The sequence below is a fragment of the Mesoplodon bidens genome (genome assembly GCF_964165515.1).
Source record: "Mesoplodon bidens genome assembly, contig: HAP1_SCAFFOLD_329, whole genome shotgun sequence".
Lineage (NCBI taxonomy): Eukaryota > Metazoa > Chordata > Mammalia > Artiodactyla > Ziphiidae > Mesoplodon > Mesoplodon bidens.
This window is the reverse complement of record NW_027671589.1, coordinates 328,535-353,365: the sequence shown is the minus strand read 5'-3', so window position 1 is coordinate 353,365 and position 24,831 is coordinate 328,535. Positions and strand designations below refer to the sequence as shown.

The 24,831-nt window shown below is 37.6% G+C and overlaps 1 long non-coding RNA gene across 3 annotated transcripts in view; it reads left to right on the top strand.

Annotated features, from left to right (window-relative positions):
* The window catches only part of LOC308611236, a 177,313-nt gene that overhangs the window by 13,680 nt on the left and 138,802 nt on the right, over nt 1-24,831 (top strand). The gene's annotated exons all lie outside the window — the stretch shown is intronic.

Below are 24,831 nucleotides of genomic sequence, written 5' to 3'. Positions count from 1 at the left end.
ATTTTGTAGAATTTTTCTCAAATAGGATTTGTTTGATATTTTCTCATGGTTAGACTGAGGATATGTATTTCTTGACAAGAACACTTCAGGAGAGATATGCCATTTTCAGTACATATTAGAGGTGCAAACAAATCTGTATGTCTCACTACTGGGGATGCTAACGTTGATGACTTAGTTATAATGATAGCTGCAAAATCACTATTTTTCCCTTTGTAATTATTTGAGATTGTTCAAATATTCTGCTTCTTGTTTAATTTTCCCATACTAATCTTAGCATCCATCAATAATTTTTGACTCCATCCTTTACTGTGGTGTTTGATGATTGTTCATTTTCTATTCCCATCATTCCCTCTACATTTATTAACTATAATTTGAGTATAAGAAAGAGCTGTTCTTCTTCTTCATTTATGTATTTATCTGGTTATTTGTTTATATATATACATACATCAGTGTGAACTTGTGGATATTTATTTTATTCTACGGGTTAAAATTTATTACTATCATTAATAGTTTTGTTTCTCAAAGTGTTCCATATTTGGTCACTGGTACTCCTTCCAGCTGTCTCCTATATTTTTCCTACATGGCCATACAATTTTTGGAGTAATATCTTACTTTCTGACACCACAAAATGCTCCAGACCCATCTTTTACTTTCCTCTGTCTCAGCCTTGAATCAGTCGTTTCTCCATGGAGTTCTTGTTTCTTGCATTAATAATGGTATTCAGAAACCAGAATCTTGGTATGAGGTGGATTTATCGCTGTCCAAGCTACCTCATTGTGTTTTCAGCAGAGAGAGCTAAAAATATATATACGAATACATAAAAATATACAAGTATCTCTATTTTCATATTATCTATCTGGGTGCGTGTGTATACACACACATTATCTATCATCTGTCTATCTACATATATATATATATATATATAACTTCAAATTGATATATGAATTCAAATTGATACCTTGATTCCAATCTAACACCACAGGGTTTATTCTAGCCTCCCTTACCCTTTCCTTATTTGTAGCTCTTTTCTTTAACAATTAGAAACCTGATTCTCATTATTTGCAGTCTATTTATTCATTTGCTCAATTCTGGAATACACATAAAATATTTAAAAATCATTAACCTGTACATGTGTGAAAAATAAGTTTACTAACAAGTTCAATATTTGTGTACATTTCTTTTTGTCTTTAGCTTTTCAGTATATATTGTGCATGGTTAATTACAGTATATTAAAATACTATTTTCCAAAGTTACTTAGGTTAGCTCTTTCCCACCTCCTTCAGTGTGTTTTTTTATCTTCTGCAGTGTGAGAAAATCCAGTACTTTGTGTTCAACTCAGACTACCAAACCAGAAGTTCTAGCAGAAAAGGTGATAATCCATATGTGCACTAAGATCCCCAGGTGATTCTTTTCATTGGAGAAATATGAGGAACACTGCTTGACGTCTCTACAGCTAAGATGTCTAAAATGAAACTTCAGTTATTCCTTCTTCCAAACTGTCCCATCCTGCAAATCTTTTCTTGCTCAGTGAATGGTGCCATGATTCACACAAAAAGTAACTCAATGCAAAAACCTGGGAATGGTCCTCAATTCCTTCCTTTTCTTCACTTTCTGCATCGACTGCATCATTAGGTCCTCTGGAATCTCATCTCTCTCTCTCTCATCACATTTATAATGTTTCTCTTCATCTTCATTGCCACCATCTTAGCCACTACCATTTCTCCTTTGCTCTACTTGAACAGCCTAGTGTCTACACAACTATCTTTTCATTTAATTGCTTTCTCTTGCATCTAAGATAAAGTCAAAATCCTTAGCCTTATAGATTCTGGCCTTGCCTTTTCTTGTAAGTTGTATTTTCATACTTATAAGTGCAGGCACACTCACACACATGTATTGTTGGTATTGTTAGTTTAGGTTTTGTTTGCCCTCCCATCCTAGCATGAGAAAATTAAGAAACAAAGTCAAACCAAAAAAAAAAACTTTAAAAATAAATTTGAATAATATCCTTTCCCTCCAGAACAATTCTCTAAAGCAGTATTACCATTAATGGCAGTACAGACCAGAATTTTTTCCCTTAGACATAAAGGCATGGTGAAGAAGTCTCATTAAAAACTGGAATCTAAGCTTTCAATGTCAAATTCTGTCTCTAACCTTCTGCAGTAAGCCATAATGATTAAAGTATAGGAATCTGAATCAGAGGTCTGGTTTAGTAGAATCTTTTTTGTAATAAGCTTTGTACCTTAGACAAGTCATTTACCTCTCCATTCCTTAATTTCTTCATTTATAAACGGAGATGTTAAGAGTATTGATATTCAAGGCTAATGAAAAAAGAATGCATCTGAGTACTGTATCAAACACTTTAAAAAGTAACCAGTTCAGGTTCTCTGCCCATTTTTAAATTGGAATATCTGGGGGGTTTTGATATTAAATTGTATGATTTCTTTAGATAATTTGGATATTAACTCTTTATCAGATATATCATTTGAAAAAATCTTCCATTCAGTAAGTTACCTTTTCATTTTGTGATGGTTTTCTCCTCTCTGCAAAAGCTTTTCAGTTTGATATAATAACACTTGTTTAATTTTACTTCTGTTGGCCATGCCTGAGGAGATAGACCCCCCAAAAATATTGCTAAGATTGATGTCAATGTATTTTTCCTAGGGGTTTTGTGGTTTCAGGTCTTAAATGTGAGTCTTTAATCCATTTTAAATTTATTTTTATGTATGGTATAAGGAAATAATTCAGTTTCACTCTTTTACAAGTAGTTGTCCAATTTTCCTAACACCATTTATTGTCTTTATTTCATTGTATGTTCTTGCCTCCTTTGTTGTAGATTAATTGATCACATAACTGTGGGTTCATTTCTGGGCTCCCTATTCTATTCCACTGACCTGTGTCTGTTGTTATGCTAATACCATAACGTTTTGATTACTATAGCTTTGTAGTATAGTCTGAGATCAGTGCATGTCATACCACCAGCTTTGTTTTCCTTTCTCAATATAGCTTTGGTTATTAGAGGTTGTTTGTTTGTTTGTTTGGATGATTCTATACAAATTTTAGGATTATTTGTTCTAATTCTGTGAAAAATGCCATTGGCATTTTGATAGGGGTTACATTGCTTTGGGAATACATACAAATGACCAAAAGACACATGAAAAGATGCTCAATATCACTAATCATCTGGGAAATGCAAATCAAAACCACAGTGAGATATCACCTTACACCTGTCAGAATGGCCATGATCAAAAAGGGAACCCTTGTGCACTGTTAGTGGGAATGTAAATTGGTGCAGCCACTATGGAAAACAGTACAGAGGTTCCCCCAAATGTTAAAAATAGAATTACCATATGATCCAACAATTCAACTTCTGAGTATCTATCCAAAGAAAACAAAAACACTAATAAGAAAGGATGTATGCACCCCTCTGTTCATTTGAGCATTACTTATAATAGCCAAGATATGGAAGAAACTAGTGTCCATAAATAGATGAATGGATAAAGAAGATGTGGTGTATATATACACATATATATAATGAAATATTACTTAGTCCTAAAAAAGAATGAAATATCTTCACTTGCAACAACATGGATTGACCTAGAGTACTAGGTGTGCTAAGTGAAATAAGTCAGACAGATAAGAACATATACTGTATGATTTCACTTATATGTGAAATCTAAAAAATAAAACAAAGAAAACCAAAGAGAAACAAACTTGTAGATACAGAGAACAAACTGGTGATTACTAGAGGGGAAGGGGGATAGGGGACTGAGAGAAATAGGTGAAGGGGATTAAGTGGTACAAATTTCCAGTTATAAAATAAATGTCTTGGGGATGCAATCTACCGCATAAGGAATCTAGTCAATAATACTGAAATAATTTTGTATGGTGATATATGGTTACTAGACTTATCATGGTGACCAATTCAAATGTATTTAGATGTTGGATCACTATGTTGAACACTTGAAACTAACATAATATTGTATGTCAACTCTACTTCAATAAAAAAGTGACCAGTTAACATTAATTGGTATTATAATTACATTTTCTCTGCATCAAGGCACATTTTATTGATTTTTTCATTATAAAGTATAAAAGTACCTTTTACTTTCAAGATGAGTTCTAAGATTACTTGGTAATGTTAATGTGGTAATTTAAAATATGTCTAGATATAATTTAATTTTAATTGCCTAACACAAATATGTCTGATATTCACCATTATGAATTCAAACCTATGAGTAAAGATGTCAAATGAGTCACCACAACATTTTTGTGTATTGCCTCTCATTGAACCCTAAATGCTAACAAGACTTTTTGTTGGAATGAGGGATCAAAGTTTTATACTCTTTAAGAACTAATGCCATAGCTGTTTTATTTTTATAAATAAAGCTCTTTCCGTTTACTTTTTAGTGTACAATTTTTGAATGGCCTGGAAAGAGAAAAATTATTCTTTGGGCTGACAAAAATGATAAAGAGGCTCATTGCTGATGAAGGGAAGAAGACAGAAGAATAGAGAAAGAAGGATTTGTTCCTCTTCCAAAAGGGGGGCAAGATACTAGAGCTTTCTGCAGGGAAACTGAAGCACACCTTTCTTTCTGAGATTTGAAAGGAAGAGATCCCCTACATTTAAATATCTAGAGTATATCTTCCATTTAAAAATGAACCTAGCTAATCATCCAGTGAGGAAGAAAAGAGTAAAATAGCCTTTGACCAAGTCCTTTCTGTGGTGTTAAATGCAACTAATTATAATGAATATCACATATCTAATGAGTTCAAGAATTCCCCTTGGAAGAATTGGTCTGTCCTTTACAAAAAAGAGAGTTCAAGTGAGTTATTTGCATTTGGTAGGGAAGCTCTACTGTCTAAATCATACTCATTTAAAGGTGAAGTTCAGGGCTTCCCTGGTGGTGCAGTGGCTGAGAGTCCGCCTGCCGATGCAGAGGACACAGGTTCGTGCCCCGGTTTGGGAAGATCCCGCATGCCGCAGAGCGGCTAGGCCCGTGAGCCATGGCCGCTGAGCCTGCGCGTCCGGAGCCTGTGCTCCGCAACAGGAGAGGCCACAACAGTGAGAGGCCCGTGTACCAAAAAAAAAAAAAAAAAGGTCCTGTTCAAAGTCTGCCATAATTTGTTATTATATATGTAATTTTTGAATGTAATATACAGTTACATATGTATATAACATCAACAAGAAAGTGACCCACTTTAGAGTCAAGAAAACATATAGGTGAAGTGTAAAAGGGTTGGAATAGATATACCATAACAGTAACAACAAAACAAACCAAGACAACAACAACAAAACTGGAGCAGCTAAGAAAATATCAGAAAAAAATATATTTTAAGACGAAAATTTTTACTAGAGACAAAGATATTTTAAACTCATAAAATGATTATACCATCTAGAATGTATAATAATTATAAACTTATATGCACCTAACAACAGAACTTCAAAATACAATGAAGCAAAATCGACACAATGGAAAAGAGAAACAGACAGTTCTACAATAGTAGTTGGATACTTTAATACCTTTCTTTCAATAGCAGAACAGACAGAAAATCAACAAGAAAATAAAAAACTTGCACAACATTATCAATCAACTAGACCTAACAGCCATCTATAAAACATTCCACCCAACAGCATCAGAATATACATTCTTTTCAAATGCACATGGATATACTATATGCTAGGCCATAAAACAAATTTCAGTACATTTTAAAGGATATAAACAATACAAAGAGCGCTCTCAGATGACAACAGAATGCAATAAGGAATCGTTAACAGAAAGAAATTTGTTGAAAATCACAAATGGAAATTAAACAATATATTCCTAAATAATTCATGGGTCAAGTAAGAACTCATAAGGGGAATTAGAAATAATTTGAGATGAATTAAAATGAAAGTATAACATATTAATACTTGATTGGTCACACATAGTCTTTTGAAAAGCAGAGGGGTTAGACAAAGAGATCTAAATTAATTACAAAATCATTTATTATTCTGGGAATAAAAAGAACTGGGCTTAGTCTCAGTTTTGCCTTTCTTTATCTTTGTGTCTGTTGATCATCTTGGAATAGTCATTACATAGTCAGAATACAGTTGCCATCTCAGGAATCAAATACTGTTATCTCTAGGGCTACCATAACAAGATACCACAAACTTGTTAGCTTAAAAGAACAGAAATGTATTTTATCACAGCTCTAGAAGCCAGAAGATCAAACTCAGAGTGTTGAGAGGGCCATGTTCTTTCTGCCTCAAGGGGAGGATCCTTCTTTGTCTTAACCAGATTCTGGTGGTGGCCATCAATCACTGGTGTTGGCGTTTTTTGATTTGCAGCTGCATCACTCTGGTCTCTTCCACTGTTGTCACATGGAATTGTCTCTGTGTGTTCCTGTCTCTGGAAACAATTTAAATAGAAATTTCTATTTTTAAAAAACAAACTGTTGATTACTATGCTCTATTTAGATAGTTCCTCTAACCCACACCCACCTCCATTTCCCCATATGTATTTGAGAAGGAAAGAGGAACTCCTGTGAGCTATCCTATTGGAAAAAATCAATGATACATTGTTTTACTAGAGATGTCTCTTACCTAAAATATTTGAATTAAATATAAAATCTGGGGAAATTATCACCCAGTTTCCCTCTTCTAGAGGCATGATCTAAAAGATAGGCAGCAGAATATTTTATACCCATGAGGTTTGCTGACATTATTGATTTGATCCAGAATCTGTATTTTCTCTCTAAAGAAAACAGTATTCTCTCTTTCCTTTCTTTAATTTATAATGTTGATGTCTTAAGATTATTGTCAGAGAGGATGCTTGTAGTTCAAATGATTTGGCTGTATTTCACCAGTATTATTACAAGATAGTCAAACAATGGCTGGGCTCCAGTATAGACCTCAGTCCCTTTGTTCCACTGGGATACGGATGTGAAAGCCAGTGTTTCCTTATATTCCAAAGACCAAATAAATAAAACAAATAAATAAACACACAAAAAAACCAAGTAAATGAAACTATCTTAAAACCAACTCTCTTTCCTTCCTCATCCATGTTAATTCTCTTCTACCTAAAATTACTTCCTGGAAGTGATTTTTATGTTTCTTAGAGCCTCTTTATGTATATATCCACACTAATGCATATAAAACTGTTCCTTTTAGATCTTTTACTTTTTCCATTTGAAGAATTATTTTCACATGTCATATAGAGTTTATCCATTGTCCTAGATATGCATTTTTCCTGTGTATTTGAGCATCATAGGAAGATAAATTCTACTCTTGAAAATGTTAACTGGTGACTGAGACACAGAAAGCTATTCTTCTTACCATTTTTCAATAGTGAGTAGTAGATTCTGTAGGGGTGGAATTTTAAGATGTAAGTATACTGTTTTTCTACACTCCAATTACGTTCCCCTTTTCATAGAAATTGACCAGTGAAGTGTCAGAATCCATGTACATACAATCCATTAAGTTATTAGATACAACGTTGGTCAGAAAAGCATACTGTGAAATGTTGCTTTTATTTAAACTCCCACTATTTTCACTCCATGGTTTCAAGATTTGACTTCTTTATTGCCCTCTGGTGGTGGGCTCTGTGAACTGCATATTTACGGGTCTGGTGCACATATCTTCCTGGAGGTATTCAACTCCTCAGGTACAAGCTAAAGAGTAGATGATAAGAAGCATTCAGATTTATTAAAACTAACTAAGAATATCAGTAGCCTGACTGTTGTTTCTAAAAATATAAAATATTTATCCTTCTGTTGTCAAACAACCATATTTCATGAAAAGAAGTATAAATCCTTTTTTGCTTGCAATAAAAGAACAATAATTGAAGGTATTCTTCATTTGGACCAAGTACCTTCTCTGAAAATATAAGTTCAAATAGGAGTTGAACTTTGCAAAATATTCTTTAGTAAATAAAACTCCACATATAATTTCAAATTATCATTTAATTTTACCTTAAATTTAAATATCTATATTGACTTAAATGGTGTACTCTGTAATTTTGGATGATTCCCTCCTTTATATCTTCTTCCTCTCTTCAACAAGTAAAATACATATGAATGCCTAACGTGAGGTAGGGTATTCTCTGTGAAATAATGATGTTGGTATACTTGATTTTGACTTAGCAGAGGGATTGAGCCTCTGTGTTGGTGAATTCTCCCCAGGTGGTGCGTGGGGAGAGGGTCAGGCATGTCTCTGTGCTCCTGAAGTTTTCTCTGTGAAACTGTCAACCTCCAATATCAGAAATAACTTCCTTCGTCAGAAGGGATTTTCAGACATTAAAAGTTTTCTATTAAAGTGCAAGTATTTTTAAAATCTATAAAATATAGGGCATTATAAATTTTCTTTAGTTACTACAAGCTGAATTTTAACTGAGAAGACTGGGGACTCCATGTATGTGTACATGCATGCATGCGTGCATGTTTGTGTGCTACACACGTGTGTGTGTGTGTGTGTGTGTGTGTGTGTGTGTGTGTGTGTGTAGGTCTACTGAGGATACAGAACATATTCTGGACATGAACGAGCAGTGGTGTATCAGAAGGGAAAAGAATATAAAGGACCAGCTTCACCTGCTTAATTTGTCCCCTGACCTGGTGTCATCTTATTTTCCACCATCCTTTGCTGATCTGTATACTAAATACCCAGGGTTCCTGGGTACCCCCAGGTACCTCTGTAAGTTTTACAAGCCTATCAATATCCCATGTACAGTGGATGGAACCTGGACTTTTTGCCCATCTAGTTTTCTTTTCCCTCAGAGTTTTCATTTGAGTTATGTCATGGGGTAGGTACTGTTGTGAAAATTTGTGCTCACTTGTTAAATAGAAACTACTTATTTAACTGTTTAAACAAATAAACAGTATCTTAAGTCAGTTGCACGGCACCTCCAGTCTCCGCAAAGCAGAGTTACTTTGGGACAGGAAGTTCTTTTAGTTTCCCCTTAAATCAAAATACAAAGTTATTGAGCAATTCTAGGACCAACCCTATAGTTGCAAACTTGGGAAGAGATCACAGGATTCTGTAATCGTCTGCTTATCCCCTTACTGGGACAGCAAATAGCTCAATAGTTCTTATACTGAAGTTAAAAGGAAGAAGAATACCGGAACAAAGTCTGCATTTAAAGTCTGTGTCTTATTTTTATTTTCTCTTGGCACATAGTAGCTAACCGTTAAATGTTCTCTTGATAAATATTAAAAACACACAAGATACTTCATATACTAGGGGTCATAAAATTTCAACTTTTCTTTTGGTGTAGGGGTTGATGATGAAAAGTTTGGAAACTTCTGATCCATGTTAATGTTCCTGCTTTGAGAACTGCAGGGCGCAGCTTTTAGGTGGAAAAAGTTGCCAAGAGGACCAGAAGTAGAATAAAGACATTTATGTAATTCTTCCTTATAATTTCATTTATTGGTTTTCAGCATCTAACTTTGAAAAGTTGCCTGAGGCTGCCTAGGGTCTGCAATAATGATCACAGCTGTGCTGTCCTACCCCCTCCCCACACGTGGGAACAGAGCCTCCCCAGCAGTGCTAATAGAGCCCCATGGCTTTCCGCCCACCTCGGTACTGCTCAAGGCAGTGGCTTTTTTCTACCAGCCTCACCCTTCTCCATTTGAATCTTTTTCTTCTTTCCAGTTTTATTGAGATGTAATTGACATATAACACTGTATAAGTTTAAGGTGTACAGCATCATAATTTGATACATGTATATATTGCAAAATGATTACCACAATAAGGTTAGTTAACACATCCATGACCTTACACAATTAATTACGTTTTGTGTGTGTGTGTGTGTGTGATGAGAACATGTAAGGTCTACTATCTCAGAAACTTTTGAGTATGCAATAGGGTGTTGTTAACTATAGTCACCATGCTGTACATCAGACTCCCAGGATTTATTCATCTTATAACTGGAAGGTTATACCCTTTGACCAACAACTCCCCATTTCCTCCACTCCCCAGCCCTTGATGGCCACCATTCTACTCGGTTTCTGTGAGAGCAGCTTTTTTAGATTACACGTAAAAGTGAGATTATGCAGTGTTTGTCTTTCTCTGACGTATTTCACTTAGCATAATGCCCTCAAGGTTCATCTAAGTTGTTGCAAATGGCAAGATTCCCTTATTTTTTAAGGCTGAATAACATTCCATTCTACATATGTGCCATATTTTCTTTATTCATTTGTCTGTCAATGGACACTATAGAAACAGAAACCCACTCAGTTCCTACAAGTGTCCAAGGTAACAATAGACAAAATATGGATGTTGGTGGGTGTAGATCCAGGCAGTAGGTTAGACTACATCCCACAGACAGGAAGGCCACTATTTTAGGAGGAGCTGCTTTGAATATGAATCAAATAATAATTGATTTATATGTCACCAGTTCAGAACTAACTCATCTGTTTTAGACACCTCACCATAGATATGAAATGAGAATGAGTGGAAAAGGAGGCTTCTGAAGGCAAACAGTCATAAAACCCATTATTCTTCTGTAAAAAGGAGACTATACAGTCTTACCTTTAGAACCTCAAATCAAACAAAGACATGTAGCAGCCTCAGTAGGATATAATCACCACAGAAGAAATACAAGCAGAAGGCAGAGGAAAAAGAAGTGCCATTTGGTATGGGAATAAATAGCTCTGTATGTCTCAAAAGCCTCCTATAAACATGTCTGGGTGTCAATATAGTGTAATAATTAATATCCATAAACCCTGAGTCTTAAGAAAAAAGAACTGTATCTTTTGCTTTCTTTTAGAAAGGGACAGAAAGGTAACTATATTTGCTTTAAGAAATACAGAGACTTAGTGCACTTAAATATTTGATCAAATAATTTTAAAAATGTTTCTTACAGTATACATCATTTTCTGATGAAACGGGTAAAATAAGGTTCTAGGGTGTGAGGCAGGCATGAGGTATTATACACATTTTCTTTTCTGTCCTTTTGTAGCTGAATATCCTTTTCCAGGCCTAAAGAAGTAGTAAAATTATGCATCTAAGATTGAATAAAAGGTTTCATAGACCTATTTTACATATATGCCATTAGATTTCCACAGAGTTATTTCAGGCTGCTGACAGGCTGCTTGCTTGAGCTGAGACCCCTCTAAACAAAGCCCAGGAAGAAACTAACAACTGTGAAAGCCAACTTATTTATTCTGTGAGTAACTTGGCTGCAGAGCAGACTAATTACCCCTTTAACCACACTGTTTGAACTCATTGTACTTATCTGGGAATCACTATTCTGAAAGTAGAGAAGGGGACTAGGGAAGTTAAAAGAGACAAAAGATGTAAATATGGTCTCTTTGCAGAATCTCAAAGGTCAGGCAACAGGCTTATTTCTGATGGTTTTAAAAAGAGAAGATGAGCTGTGGTTTAAAGGTCCACTTTGGAATTCAAGTTCTACCTCAGATGTAGCCTGAATGCTAGTCTCCACCTGGAGTGAATCACTGAAGGATCATTTCTCAGCACATAGTCAGTGTTTTTAAAATTTTCATATGATTTTATCCCAGTGAATAATATTGATGAGGGATTTTGAAACTATTAAATTCCGCCAAAGGACTTAATTTTGTAATGATACCAAACCTTGGAAAATAAAGGAAGTAGAGATTGGTGAATCCTTGACAAATGATTAGAGTTATAACTGATTGTTTCATAAGGAAAGATAGGGAATGGATCATTTAGGAACCTGAATGAATACTTGGAATCTCATCTATTTCTGTTAAAACTACAGGTTAGTTGAGCTCAAAAATGTAGGTATAAAAATTGTGTTTTTTGGTAATAAAATTTGTTTTAACCCTTCTCTCAATTATGCATTTAAATGTTGACCAATTCACAAGTAACTGTTTACCGTCAATGGATTGGCAAGTGGCTTTGGGATCATTCATTTTATAGTCTGGGATTTCCAGTGTTATCTTTATTTTCTCATGTATACTCTATTTCATACATTTTATTAGCAGTAGTAGTAGAAATAGTAGTAGTAGTATCATTATTATTTAGTTAGAGTAGAATTGTCTCTATAACTTCTTACGGTCAGACATATACTAAGCAACACACATTTTGAAAGCACTGGTGTTGGAGTAAATTCGATGTTGATGAGACTAGTCACTGCCCTTAAAGGAGCTTGTCTTCTAGTTGGAAAGATGTGACATATACAATAATCTGAGGCATTAAATAAATACATGGGTCTGAGGGCAGAAGATCCTGAAGGAAGCAAGCTGCAAAGAACTCATTTTGAATCCTGGCATTAATATTGGCAGATCTCCTCACACCTTTTTAGGACAGTTATAGACAAAGCAGGTAGGACTGGAGAATACACTACAATGGCCAAAATAAGATTTAATGTCATTTCAGCCTAGGGGATTCTTTCTAGGCTTTGAGTATATGATAATTTAAATGCCCCCTAAATAGTAAATTTACTTTAATGCTGACAATGTAGAAAAGATATTTTGCTGCAAAAGTATACACAGTAGTAACAAGTGGATTTTGGAAGAAACTAATATTTTGTCTTATACTACACTATTGCCCTAGACCTAGCAGCAGCCTTTACTCTTTGTTGTTTTCTTCTAAGACTAAAGAGCCTCTTTATTTTTTTCCACCAACAGATCTCAGAGCAATCTGAGTGCACTGGCCAGTTGGGACACAATTATCATTAGAATTCTTGGCTAGAGAAGAAAGCTCCTAATTTAAGAATGGCTTTTTGCCTCCTGAGAGCTCAGAAGAGCAAACTGCAAGCCATCTATATTTATAAAACATGTTTTAGTATGGGAAATTTCAAACATCTACAGAAGTAAAAAGAAAGAAGTAGAAACGTTCCTCAATTGTTCTCATCACATGTCCATTTCAGGCCAATACATTTTCTCTGTATCCTCTCTAACTACTACCACCATAATCCCCAGCAATTTTAAAGCAAATCCCAGGTTTCTTTTTCTCAGTGAAAACGTCAGTATACATATTTCTAAAATGCAAGAACTGCCCTTTTTAAGCTCAACTATGTCATTATCACACATCCGCAAATAATAATAATTCCTTAATATCACCAAATAGCCAGTCAGTTCATGTTTCCTTGATTGTCCTATAAATGTATTTTCATTTTAATAACCATTATTTATTTGATTGCTGATCCAAACACAATTTCTTTCAAAGTATAGGTTTAAAAGAACTCAATTTGCTCATTTTTCTTGCAAGTATTTGTCATTGAATTCAAAGCATTCATCCAGTAGGGTTCCCAACTGTCTGGATTATGCGGATTGCATCCCCTTTATGCTTATATATTTATCATGCTCCTTTGGCCCATGTATTTACTGTCAGTTGGTAGTTAGATCTAGAGCACTGACATAATTCAGGTGTGATTTTTTGTCAAGTTTACTTCATAGATAATATTGATGAATTCCAAAAGGAACTATAAAGTGTCTGTCTTACTGTGACGTTGCGGCCATTAATGATCAATGTCTAGATCCATTAATTTCTTAAGGGTACCAAATGGTGATATTCTACTAATTAGATTATTATTCATTTACTAGCTAGAAGATGATTTCATCAACTACTTGGTTGCCCTGAGTTACAGTTTAATTAGGAAAGGAAGAATAAATGTTTCTTTTATTTTATTTACCAGTTTTACAAAAAAAGAAAAAACAGGAGAGAGAAAGGTTGACTCCAAAGTAGCTTCCGAAGATGACTAATGAGGTATTTTCTTTCTTTGTTGTTGTTTTCAGTGAGGTGGTTATAAATATCGATGCAGAGATTGTCCCCTCTTAGGTTCACGGATCCTGTTCAAGTTGGCTCCTGAGTCCTTTCCACACAACCACAGTAGTCTTTGAAGTCTTCCCAGCTCTCTTGTATGACAAGGTGTAACAGGAACATCTTGTTCGTTTCTTATGCTGGATTTGAAATCAGCTATTTCTCCAAGGAGGCATTATCCACTGTGTTTATTCAAACTTGTGTTGCTTCTAGTTTAACCTTCTCTCGGGACATGATTTTTTTTAAACAAATTACTTACTGAATTTTTTCACCTTTTCAAATCTTGCTATTCTCCAATCACTTCATTTCTGAATTTTTCTGATTTCTTTTATGTTTTTCTTAAAACCAGTTTCTATTCCTTTTAAAATTTCTTTTACTTTTTCCGCAATATCAGGCAATAAATTTCATTTGTTCTGTGGACGTGTCTTTCTGTCACGTTTTCAGGATTTGCTGGAACTTTCTTTTCCCCCTTCTTTTTTCTTTTTTCTTTCTCACTGATTTTCTACAGGATGTGAGTGGAATACTCTTCTGTCACTCATTTTTAAATGAAATAAGTTTCCACTTTAGGAGGGAATCATAGATCAGAATATAATTTCTAGCTTCAGAACTCCAGGGCTCACTATCTTCTATTATTTTCACAACATAATTTAAAAAAATGACCTTAAAATTTCTAAAATCTTCCTCCTCGGCCCTCCTCTGCCCATTTACCCAGGGCTCCTCTTTCTTGTCCTTGTTGAGTATGGGGATTTGTTCTGGAATGGTGCTTTGGTTTGATAGGTGTCAAGGTTTCACAGACCCCAGAACACTTGGCATCCTCAGAACATTTCAAAGTTCTTGCACTCAGCTGCAAAGTGGAGCCTGCAACGTTCACTTCCGGTTTCTGCCGCTGTTCTCAGTGAGTTTTTCAATCTCAGTGAGTTCGTGAACCATAGTAACCTTTGGCTCTCCTGAAAGAGAGAGAGAGTCCTTCCCTCGTCTTCCTCCCACACACCTTGGGATACACATATGTAGGTCTTTTTCCTGTTGTTGATTTGTTCCTACCTGGCTGTATGTTGCAGTTAATGTGGACACCTTGTTGTAGATGTTGTCTGTGGGTTTTTGATCTTGCTATCCTAGATGCTTTTCTTTCTTCTTTGTGGGGGTGGGGGCTTGTGTATTTAGGGGAGGGGTGGCATATTCAGGGATAAAAATCTTCTCTGTAGCCACCATCATTTCCCCAGAATCCTCTGCCATTAATATTTAAAACAAAATCATAGGAATCATTATCCGGATCCTTAGGATAATCATTACACTGTATCTGTCTTTTTTCCAGGCTTCAAGCTGCCTGTGGCTCCCCACGTTAGTATACTGACATGACTGGGCAACGCCTAATTTGACAGGTTCTTTCTGTACTACCTTCCTCCTAATCATGACAGTCTTGTACGCTATACGTAGTCTTCTTTACTGATAGGGAATTTAGAAAATACAGGAAGCCATGGGTTTAATAGCTGTAAGTGGAATTAATATATTATTTTTCTCAGGTAAAATATCATAAGACTCCTTAGGCCAAAGTTGTAAAATGAAATCGCAAATTTCCTGGAATCATTTTGCAAACGTGAATGCCCACATAAAGTACACTAGGACTTGAATCCAAGGAATAACACATTTTTAGAGCCTCCAGATTTATAAACTTAGTACAATTCTGCATTACTTCTTAAGGCAACTGAAGAAAATAATTTTGTGATCAAATAAATATTGATTTTATTAACATAGTTATTTTAAAAGTTTATAAAGCTTTTAAAAAATGTTAAGGCTCTATCAGCCTCATCGGTTGTTATTTCTTTTCTAGAATCTTGGAAAAAGGAACAGTCGTTTGAGGGGAAACATGGTATAAAATGGGAAGAGAATCTAACAGTGAAGATAGTTATATCTCTTCCTGTGTGATGAACTACTGCTATGCTTGGTGGTTTAAAACAGCAGGCACTTTATCTCCTCACAATTTGTGAATCAGCAGAATGGGCTGGGATCCCCTGGGTGGATCTATCTTGCTTTCACCTGAGGTGACTAGTGAGGCTGCCATCATCTGGTTGCTGGTCTGGGGCTGGTTGCTTTCACATGTCTGGCCATTGGTGCTGGCTGTGGCCTGGACCTATTCTCCACTAGGTTAGCCAGGCTTCCTAACATGTCAGGTTTCCATGAGGACGAGCCCTAAAGCACGAGTACTCTCCAAGCTTCAGCTCTTGATATGCCATTGGGCCAAAGCAAGTTATGTGACCAAACCCAGGTCAAGGTGGAACAAAACTACACAGGGTGAGAAAACGGGGGGGGAGGGGCATTTGCGCTGGGGGTCAGTAGTCTAACAAACTGCTGCAATAGCTATATAAAGAAAAGCACCCCGGAGGACAACTGGTAAAAAATAAATGCGTGCGGGGTGGGGTGGGGGTTTGGCATGGGGGGGCAAAGGCAGTAAACAGGGGCTACCAAAATCTGAAGATTCTGGAATTTTTGGAAAATCCACTGGGATTAAAGGAGTTACACAACCATGTTCTGACACCAGAAGAAAGGTCCCAGTTGAGCCTCAGGGAAGTCTAGCGCTCTTCCTCCATCGCATCAATTTCCACATTTCTTTGACTCAGCATATTTGTAGAATGAATCATGACTTTCTATAAATTTTTAGTTCAGTTTTTCAAAGAAATAGTGACCTCGCTTCTATCTGCTGTGCCACAAAAATGCCGTAGAAAAAAATTCCTTCTGTTAAATTGCTCACTAGGTGAAATTGTATGTGTAACCTAGTAACAAAGAGGTATTAAGAATCGCCACAGCCGAGCCGGCCCTCCGCACCACGCACCCTATAGCAGCCAGTGGGTGAGCCGGGAGTCGAGGAGGTCACCGTGGGAAGGAGGGGCGCGGGCAACGTGTCAGCCTCCTTCCGTCTCCGTGGAGCCACCTCCGGCCTCAGGTACAGGGAGTCGTCTGCGGCAGCCGTCGGTGGCCAGCCTTGCAGCGCTGTGTTCTAGGTCAGTAGCTTCCAAGACTCCAGTTGGATTCACTGGAGTAGGCAACGTGGGGAATCCAATGGCAAAAGAGCTCTTGAAACATGGCTAGCCACTCACTATTGCTGATGTGTTCCCTGATGCATGCAAAGAGCTTCTAGATGCAAGTGAACCCGGTAGTGTCTTCTGCAGCGGATGTAGCCGAAAAAGGTGACAGAATTATTACAGTGCATCAATGCGCTAGAAGCTTATACTCTAGCAAATGGAATTCAAAAAAAAGTGAAGAAAGACTATTAATAGATTCCAGTACTGTTGATCCTATGGTTTTGAGAGAATTGGCCAAAGAAGTTGAGAAAATGGGAGCAGTTTTCTCGGATGCCCCTGTTTCTGGTGGTGTGGGAACAGCTCGGTCTGGCAACCTCACATTTAGGATGGGAGGGGTTGAGCTGCTGTGGTGCATGGGCTCCCATGTGGTGCATCGTGGAGCTGTTGGGACTGGCCAGGCTTCGCAGATCTGCAAACACTTGCTGTTGGGTGTTCGTAGGATTGGAGCTGCTGAAGCTGTGAATCTGGGACTCAGGTTAGGGCTTGACCCAAAACTCTTGGCTAAAATCCTAAATACGAGCTTAGGACGATGTTGGTCAAGTGACACTTACAATCCTGCACCTGGGGTGATGGATGGAGTTCACCTGGCTGGTTACTATCAGGGCGGATTTGGAGCAACACTCATGGCTAAGGATCTGGGATTAGCATGAGGCTCTGCTACCAGCACGAAGAGCCCAATCCTTCTGGGCAGTCAAGCCCATCAGACCTGCAGGGATGTCGTGCGTGAAGGGCTACTCAAAAAAAGACTTCTCATTCGTGGCCCAGTTTTTGCAAGAGGAGGAGACATTCTGAGTTTGCCCTCTGGCTGTGAACACTGAACCATTGAAACCAAACTGTGTCTTGGAGCCCCTTATGGCTCACTCCACAGGAAAATGGGCTTAATCAAAGGTCAACTGTCTGCTTTTGAGTGTCTAGGTCAGGGGTCCCCAACCCCTTGGCCTCGGATGGGTACCAGTCCGCAGCCTCTTAGGAACTGGGCTGCACAGCAGGAGGTGAGTCGCAAGCAAGCCAGCTATAAGCTTCATCTGCCGCTCCCTATGGCTCACATTACCGCCTGAACCCCACACACCCCGCCCCACCTCCCCGGAAAAATTTGCTTCCAGGAGACCGGTCCCTAGTTCCAAAAAGGTTAGGGACCTCTGGTCTAGGTCACAATAGATCCTGGGATTTTTCACCCATTTTAAACTGCTTATTCTTTTTATCTATTTAACAAACATATCATCTGTAATTTTTTTTTTTTCTGCAAGCCACTGATGGTAACTGCTAGCTAGCTACCTGATTGGCCTTTTTCAAAAGTTTGATTCCTGAGCATCTTCAGCTAAAACGCTGCCTACTTCACTCAGGATATTATTTACTCCACTTTACAAATAAAACTAAAATTGTTTTCAACAGGATAAAATCTATCCTCGAGGAAAGAAAAGAAATTGGTGTGAGAAAAGGTATTAGAGAAAGGGGAAGTATAGTGAATTACTACCTGTGTGCCTCAGAAAATGTGTCCTGTTATCCCAGTGGTGATATTCTTGCATTGAGATTACTGGTTTATTTTCTAGGAGTTGTTAAAGCAAGAGAACTCCTTGCTGCATGTTATGTAATTTGGACTCTGTTACGATTATCTTGGTGTGCCCATCTTGTAACAACTTCCCATACTCAGCAAACTGTTTTTTTCATATTTTTGCTTCCTTGTACATTTTACTGCATATTTTTACTTCAAAAGAATGACATCTTTAGAACTGTTTCAGAGCCAGCAATGATATGTGCTTTAGATAATTATTACACTATGCTAAATATAACCATATTATTTTGAATTCAAATAAATTTCTATGCTGATAAAAAAAGAGAGGCACATTTCATCAATGTTTAAATAGTATCCTTCCTCCTCTAAAACTTAAAATAGGATTCAGTCTGAGTCCTAAAGGGTTATTTTCTTCAACAACAAGACCTGACTTAGGCCATTTCTTGGCAGTGGAATCTGAGCATAGAGGTCTCTGTCTGACTGCCCTTTGATTCTCACTCACAGTATCCTGGGTGAGTGTAATGGATGGGCGTGCCCTTATGACTTAGCCCACTGCTACTGCTCCTGATGAGGGTTAATGGTGTGGGCCACTTTAAATCTTGCCCAGCAAAGTGCTGACATCTGGGGTTTCCTATCAAGTTTACCAGATATTCCACAGTAATTTCATAATTTACACAACATAAAAACACTGATCTTGAGCTTAGGAAAGCATTTCATTTAAACAGATACAGAACACTACTCTACAAAATGGTTTAAAATTTGTGAGCAATTACATTAAATAAACTCTAATATAAATTAATCTAATACAAGTAAACTAATAGTTGCAAAGCTACTGGTCGCTTCAGAAGCGGTGGCTACGGATAACTTCAAAGTTGTTTCCTCAATGCATTAAGAGGCGAAACTATTTGCTGTCAACTTCTTCTTGGGGAAGCTTTTTCCCTTAGTTTGATGCTGATTCGCGTTATGAATGTATAGGAACCATTACTGGTTCTTCCTTTCCATATTCAGTGCACCATTATACTTCTATCCTCTTAAGATCTGGTTATCTGTTACTGCTACTGTTGGCTGGAGCCTGGCAGGAGGAAAGCTATCAAGAAAAAAGGTCAACAGGTGTTAAAGAGTTTTAGCATACTACTGAGACTTTTTATCTACCATAATCATAAGAAATAATAATTAAAATTACAGCCTGGTCAGTGAGACCTTGAGTAAATTGTGGAAGCATCCATGTTTCATACAGTTTCAGGGGATGGATATTTCCTGTTATTAACTCTATATCCTCTTCAACTGGAACAGAGAGACCTTTCTCTGTTGAAGCAGTTTTGTCTTTTTCCTGGGCATTTTTAGTTTTCTCTTATGAGAGACTTGTAAAGCTTACATATACAAACTTACACATACACGTATAAAGCAAAGAAGGGATAGAGTAGTCTTGAGAGGACACTGTTTTGTAGCAGGCACACAAGACAGAGATAATACTCCCTGATTGCATTTGCCTGCCTAGCCCCATCTCCTTTGTGGAAAGCATCAGCATTCTGACTGGTCTCTGCACCCCACTAGCTGGACGGAACACTGCATTGGCATTCTTAGGGAGCACTGATGGTCGCTCCGGAAACTGTGGTTAGAGCTTGTGCAGCCAAAGTGCACAGGAAAGAAACAAATATACTTCATATAACATGCTTACTCTGTTTTGCTTAATTAGCACTTATTCCCTGTAAAAGGCTGATTTCTGCTTTGACAGGGAGTAATCGAACTCTGTATTCACCCAAACCATAAAATTAAAGTTAACATACCTCAGCTTTTCATCCTACTGGAAGAAATGTATGAAATCTAAAGTTATTTTTTAATTGCTGCTGTTTAGAATGCCTGAGGCCCATTTGATGAACTTGTTAAAGAGCAGTGTTAATGAGGGTATTTTTCGTTTCTTTCTTTTCCGACCACAGCGTGAATTCTCAGCCCAAAGTGTGCCCTGTTACCCACAATAGAGACGGGGAAAAGTGAGAGTCTGTCACCACAAAGCATGAGACAACTACAAATACTTCTCTCCCAGAGTTAACATTGATGACAGTCTTTGTGGAAAAGGACTTCCTCTTTTTGCAGGAATACAGTAGAAATGCAAGTCGTATTCTCCATAATTTCACTACTGGAAAAATAATTTCATAGTACATATATATATGTATATGTATATACATATATATACATATATATATATATATATATATATTTTTTTTTTTTTGCGGTACGCGTGCCTGTCACTGCTGTAGCACTTCCCGTTGCAGAGCACAGGCTCTGCACGCGCAGGCTCAGCGGCCCTGGCTCACGGGCCCAGCCGCTCCGTGGCATGTGGGATCTTCCTGGACCGGGGCACGAACCCGTGTCCCCTGCATCGGCAGGCGGACTCTCAACCACTGCGCCACCAGGGAAGCCCCATAGTCCATATTTTTTATTGGTCTTCTTAAAAACATATACAGTGTTTACAGTAAGGAGTAAAAGAGAAGATTTTCAATGTGATATTTCAAGGAGCATTTTGTAAAGGCGGGATCCAGTCCCAACTTTGGAAAATTAACACACACCTATGAGATCAGAGAGTCACCTGCAAAAAAATTTATTATGTTTTTCTTTCATACTAGTTTCCTAAAGGTGCATTGTTACTTCTTGGTAATGTAATAGAAATGACTATATGGTGGCCATTTGAGGAAGAAGTAGCTCTTACATAAGTGTCTAGTGACCTTATCTCTTTTGATACGATACCTCTTGGTTTCAGAGGCTTGCACAGATTTCCTCTAAATGAATAAACTTAGTAAGATTTTCCTAACTATCAATTAATCTAAAAGTAGATTTAGAAATCTACTTCTGAAGCAGTTTTGTTAAGTAATTATTGGTCAGTTCTCTTTCTGATTGGTACTTTTTTCTGCAAAACAAATCCCTGTACTTAGAACAATTAATATCACCATCCCTGGCTCCTTGATTATTACACAGTGATGTTTCTTGAGAAGAAAGCTTACCCTTTTAGGGGGGAAACTTCAGTCCATGAAGTAAAACTTCATTAAAAGTAGATCTTCTAATGCCAGTGTGATGCAGATCAGTATCCCCTTTCTTTTGACTTTCCAGGCTGTGTGAAGAGAATGGTATGGTTTGGTTTAGGAAGGGTTGTAGCTTAAGGGGATTGCATTATGTTTCTGTGTCACTTTGGGGGGCTTTATTTCAATATTATATCCTGTTCTGTAAAAACACCATAGTCATTCTCTTACTTATTATTAAATAATTAAACGCTGCCCTTTGTTTACTTTCCCCTTCTGATCAGAAGACTCCTCTCCACTCTAGGCCTTGATCTGAGTTCCAATTCATCAGCTTGTAGTAGCTACACTTCTGGTTTCTGAAGTCAGACAGATATGGGTCCCATTTCTGTCTTCATCAGTTATAATTTATTCTCTGATATATGCATACCAGAGCTGGCAGTGACAAACATTTTGCTTCTCCTTATTTTCCCAGGGTTCTGTGCATTTTAATAGAGGATCACAATATTTTAAGTAGAGCTGGGATGGGGTGGAAAGAAAGAGCAGGAAAACATGCTTTTAGGAAGGTCTGAAATACAAATCACATGGAGTTAACTGCTTGAGAGAAAACCACCCCTACCTGAGTATTGTCAATAAAGTAGCACAGGGAGGCAAACGAATGAATTGTTCACTAAAAATATTTTTCTTTAGAAGAATAAAATTCACAAGAAAGCCTCATTGCAAATAAAATATATTTGTTTTCCTAAAGGAAGATATTTGAAAAGTCATAGTAAATACCTGCGTTGACCTTCTGTGTCCCTAGTGTTCTATCTCCACTAAGTTTTATGCACACTACATAGAGGAGGAGCCTGAGTCTCAAAGACCATAAGTAAGAGATGGATTCCAGAGCCTTTGCAAGGTCCATTATGCCCCATGACTTCCCATTGCTTGTGCTGTTCATCCAGATAGGTGCTTAGGATACCAGAATGAATACATCTCTTTCGAGAGGTTTTTAACAGACATTAGATACTAAACAAGTACAACACCTAACAAATAAAACAGAATGCTTTATTTAAAGCAGAAACAGAATAAATGCTCACCTAGTATCGTTTAAATCCCCTTTAAATTATTTTTTGAATCAACATGTTTATATTTGAGGGTATTTTCTTATTTTTTCCTAGTTCCTTTTACTTGCACCTCCTTTCTTTTTCTCTTTTCCCAACTGAAATGTTTGTGGTTTCAAAAGTAATTACTTCTTGAAGAAAGTTTTCGTGTATACTAAGTGCTACCTAATGGAAGCCATAAGCATAGAGTCTGCTAGCATTTAGAGTGGTATAATACACAGCCAGGTTGAATCAAGTGGGAGAGAAGGTTAATCGTTCTTTTAAACTGGCAGTGTTGCCGGAGGTGGATTAATATGCTTTTTGAATCTCTTATGTGCTGCAAGTCTCCTTGATCACAATCACTATGTTAATGGTTGAGGTTTTGAATTAGAGGTGTCTCCTGGGCTCAGCTGGGCCAAGTCCCTTCATCTCTCTGGCCATATTAGGTGATAGTTTTCTCATTTCAATACACGACCTATGTTAGAGGGAGTGTTGACTATACCAGGCTTTTAACGTGGGCACCCAGAAAGTGGAAGAATCTCTCTATTGGTGATTAATCATAACTCTTTTCACTGTGAATACAGTCCTTCCCTTAGGTAAGGCAGGAACACCATGAAAAATAGAAAGTTCTCGGGTGTCTGTGGAAGCTGGAGTGCTCTCGACCTGTCAGCTCACTGGCAGAGCAGGCTTCGTCCGGACACTAGAGAACAAAATGTGAAATTGGCACCAGCCAGCCTCTCCATTGCACAGGATATCCCTATTTAAATTTGACAACCAGGATATTTTACAATTTGAAATGCTTGTCATCTGGTTTTCTTTAGTTTTTTCTTTGGGTTGAAAAGACTGAGAAGCTTGTTAAAAAATCTGGAATTCTGATGGTGAGGCTTAACCAGATCTATTGAGTCATCAATCAGCAAACATTGACCAACGCTTACCATTCCCCCAGTTACTATACTGAGGACCCAGACATGTCTCAGATAGTGGCCTTGCTCATTCACTGTATTTACAGTACTTTTTTCTAAATGTAACCAGAGCTCAGGTAAGGACAAGACATTGATTTGAGTCTGAAGTAAACAAAGCTGACTGGTCTGATCCCTTCAGTTTCCAGAATTATTTTGTTTCAGGTAGTAATTTTCCCAGACGAATAGAACAAAGTTCTATTGTCTATTTATTTAATATTTTATCACAATAGTCCTTGCCCCTTTGACCTCTAGTGAGGAAACTTGCATAAGACACTGAAATATGCTTAGGTTCTATGGGTAAGTGCAGATAATGATATGAATGAAATTGAAAATGAAAGCCAAAGGTAGAAAAGGCAGTTCTGAATAGATTAAGTAAGACAGAGGTATTTGAAAAATCAAGTAGAAAAGATACCATAAGGAATGGAGAGCTTCTGGAAGTTTTCTAATAGGTGAGGGGTTGGTACATCTTTTTTTGTTTTTTTTTTCTTAATAACATGTCTGGCAGTTGTATGCCAGAGAAAGTTATAAGGGGGTTGACTATATGCATGCAGTCCAGTGAGAACACTGTTCCTGTAGGCCACTGACCGTGTTCTGAGTGTACATTCTATAGTACTAGAAATTAAGTTAGGAAACAAAGGGTGATCTGCTGTCATTTTAAATGAAATTTCACAAATGATTAGAGCTAAAAGGTGTCTTTTTTCACTCAGCCAACACGTTGAGCACGTACTATGGGGCAAGCACTGTGCTTATGGGTAAGAGATAAAAGAAAAAATAAAGGCCAGAGGAACTCAAAAGAGAGTGTGAGAGATGCATGAACAACTCATTACAATCGAATAGAGATAGGCTATTAAATAAATCATAAAAATATAAATTTGTAAAATAGAACTCGGAGTCAGTAACCCTTCTAGGGGATATTAAAGAGAATGCCAACAATGAGGGGGTCTTGGAATTAGGTTTTGAATGTCAGTAGGTATGTTCCACGTGGAGAGAAGGTCAGGGGCATACCAGGCAGAAGGAACATCCTGGACTTGAGAACCAACACAGTATATTTCAGTGATTGTAAAGGAGATTTTTGTTTGACTAGAGCGTAGGGTATAAGTTGCCAAATGGTAGAAAATAGAGTATAAAAGTTAGGCTGGAATGAAAGTATAAAGTGTCATAATTCTTATGATGAAAGATAGGTGTTTTCTACAAAATGGGTTACTTATAAATATTTTAAAAATAGAGACCCCGAGAGAGGAGCGCGCCCGAGGAGCAGCCCCCGGACCGGAGCCTCGGGAGCCCGGGGCCGGTGAGCGAGTGCCCACGGGGTAGGTGTTGCGTCTGCAGGCCTGCAGGCGGTTGTGGAGCCTGCGGCCCTTGGAGAGCAGGGCTTGGGAGAGCGGGGCTTGGCCCGCCCCGGGGCTTGGCTTTGCCCGCCCCAGGGCCCGCAGTAGAGCCACCGGGAGGGTTTGACCGCTTCCCGG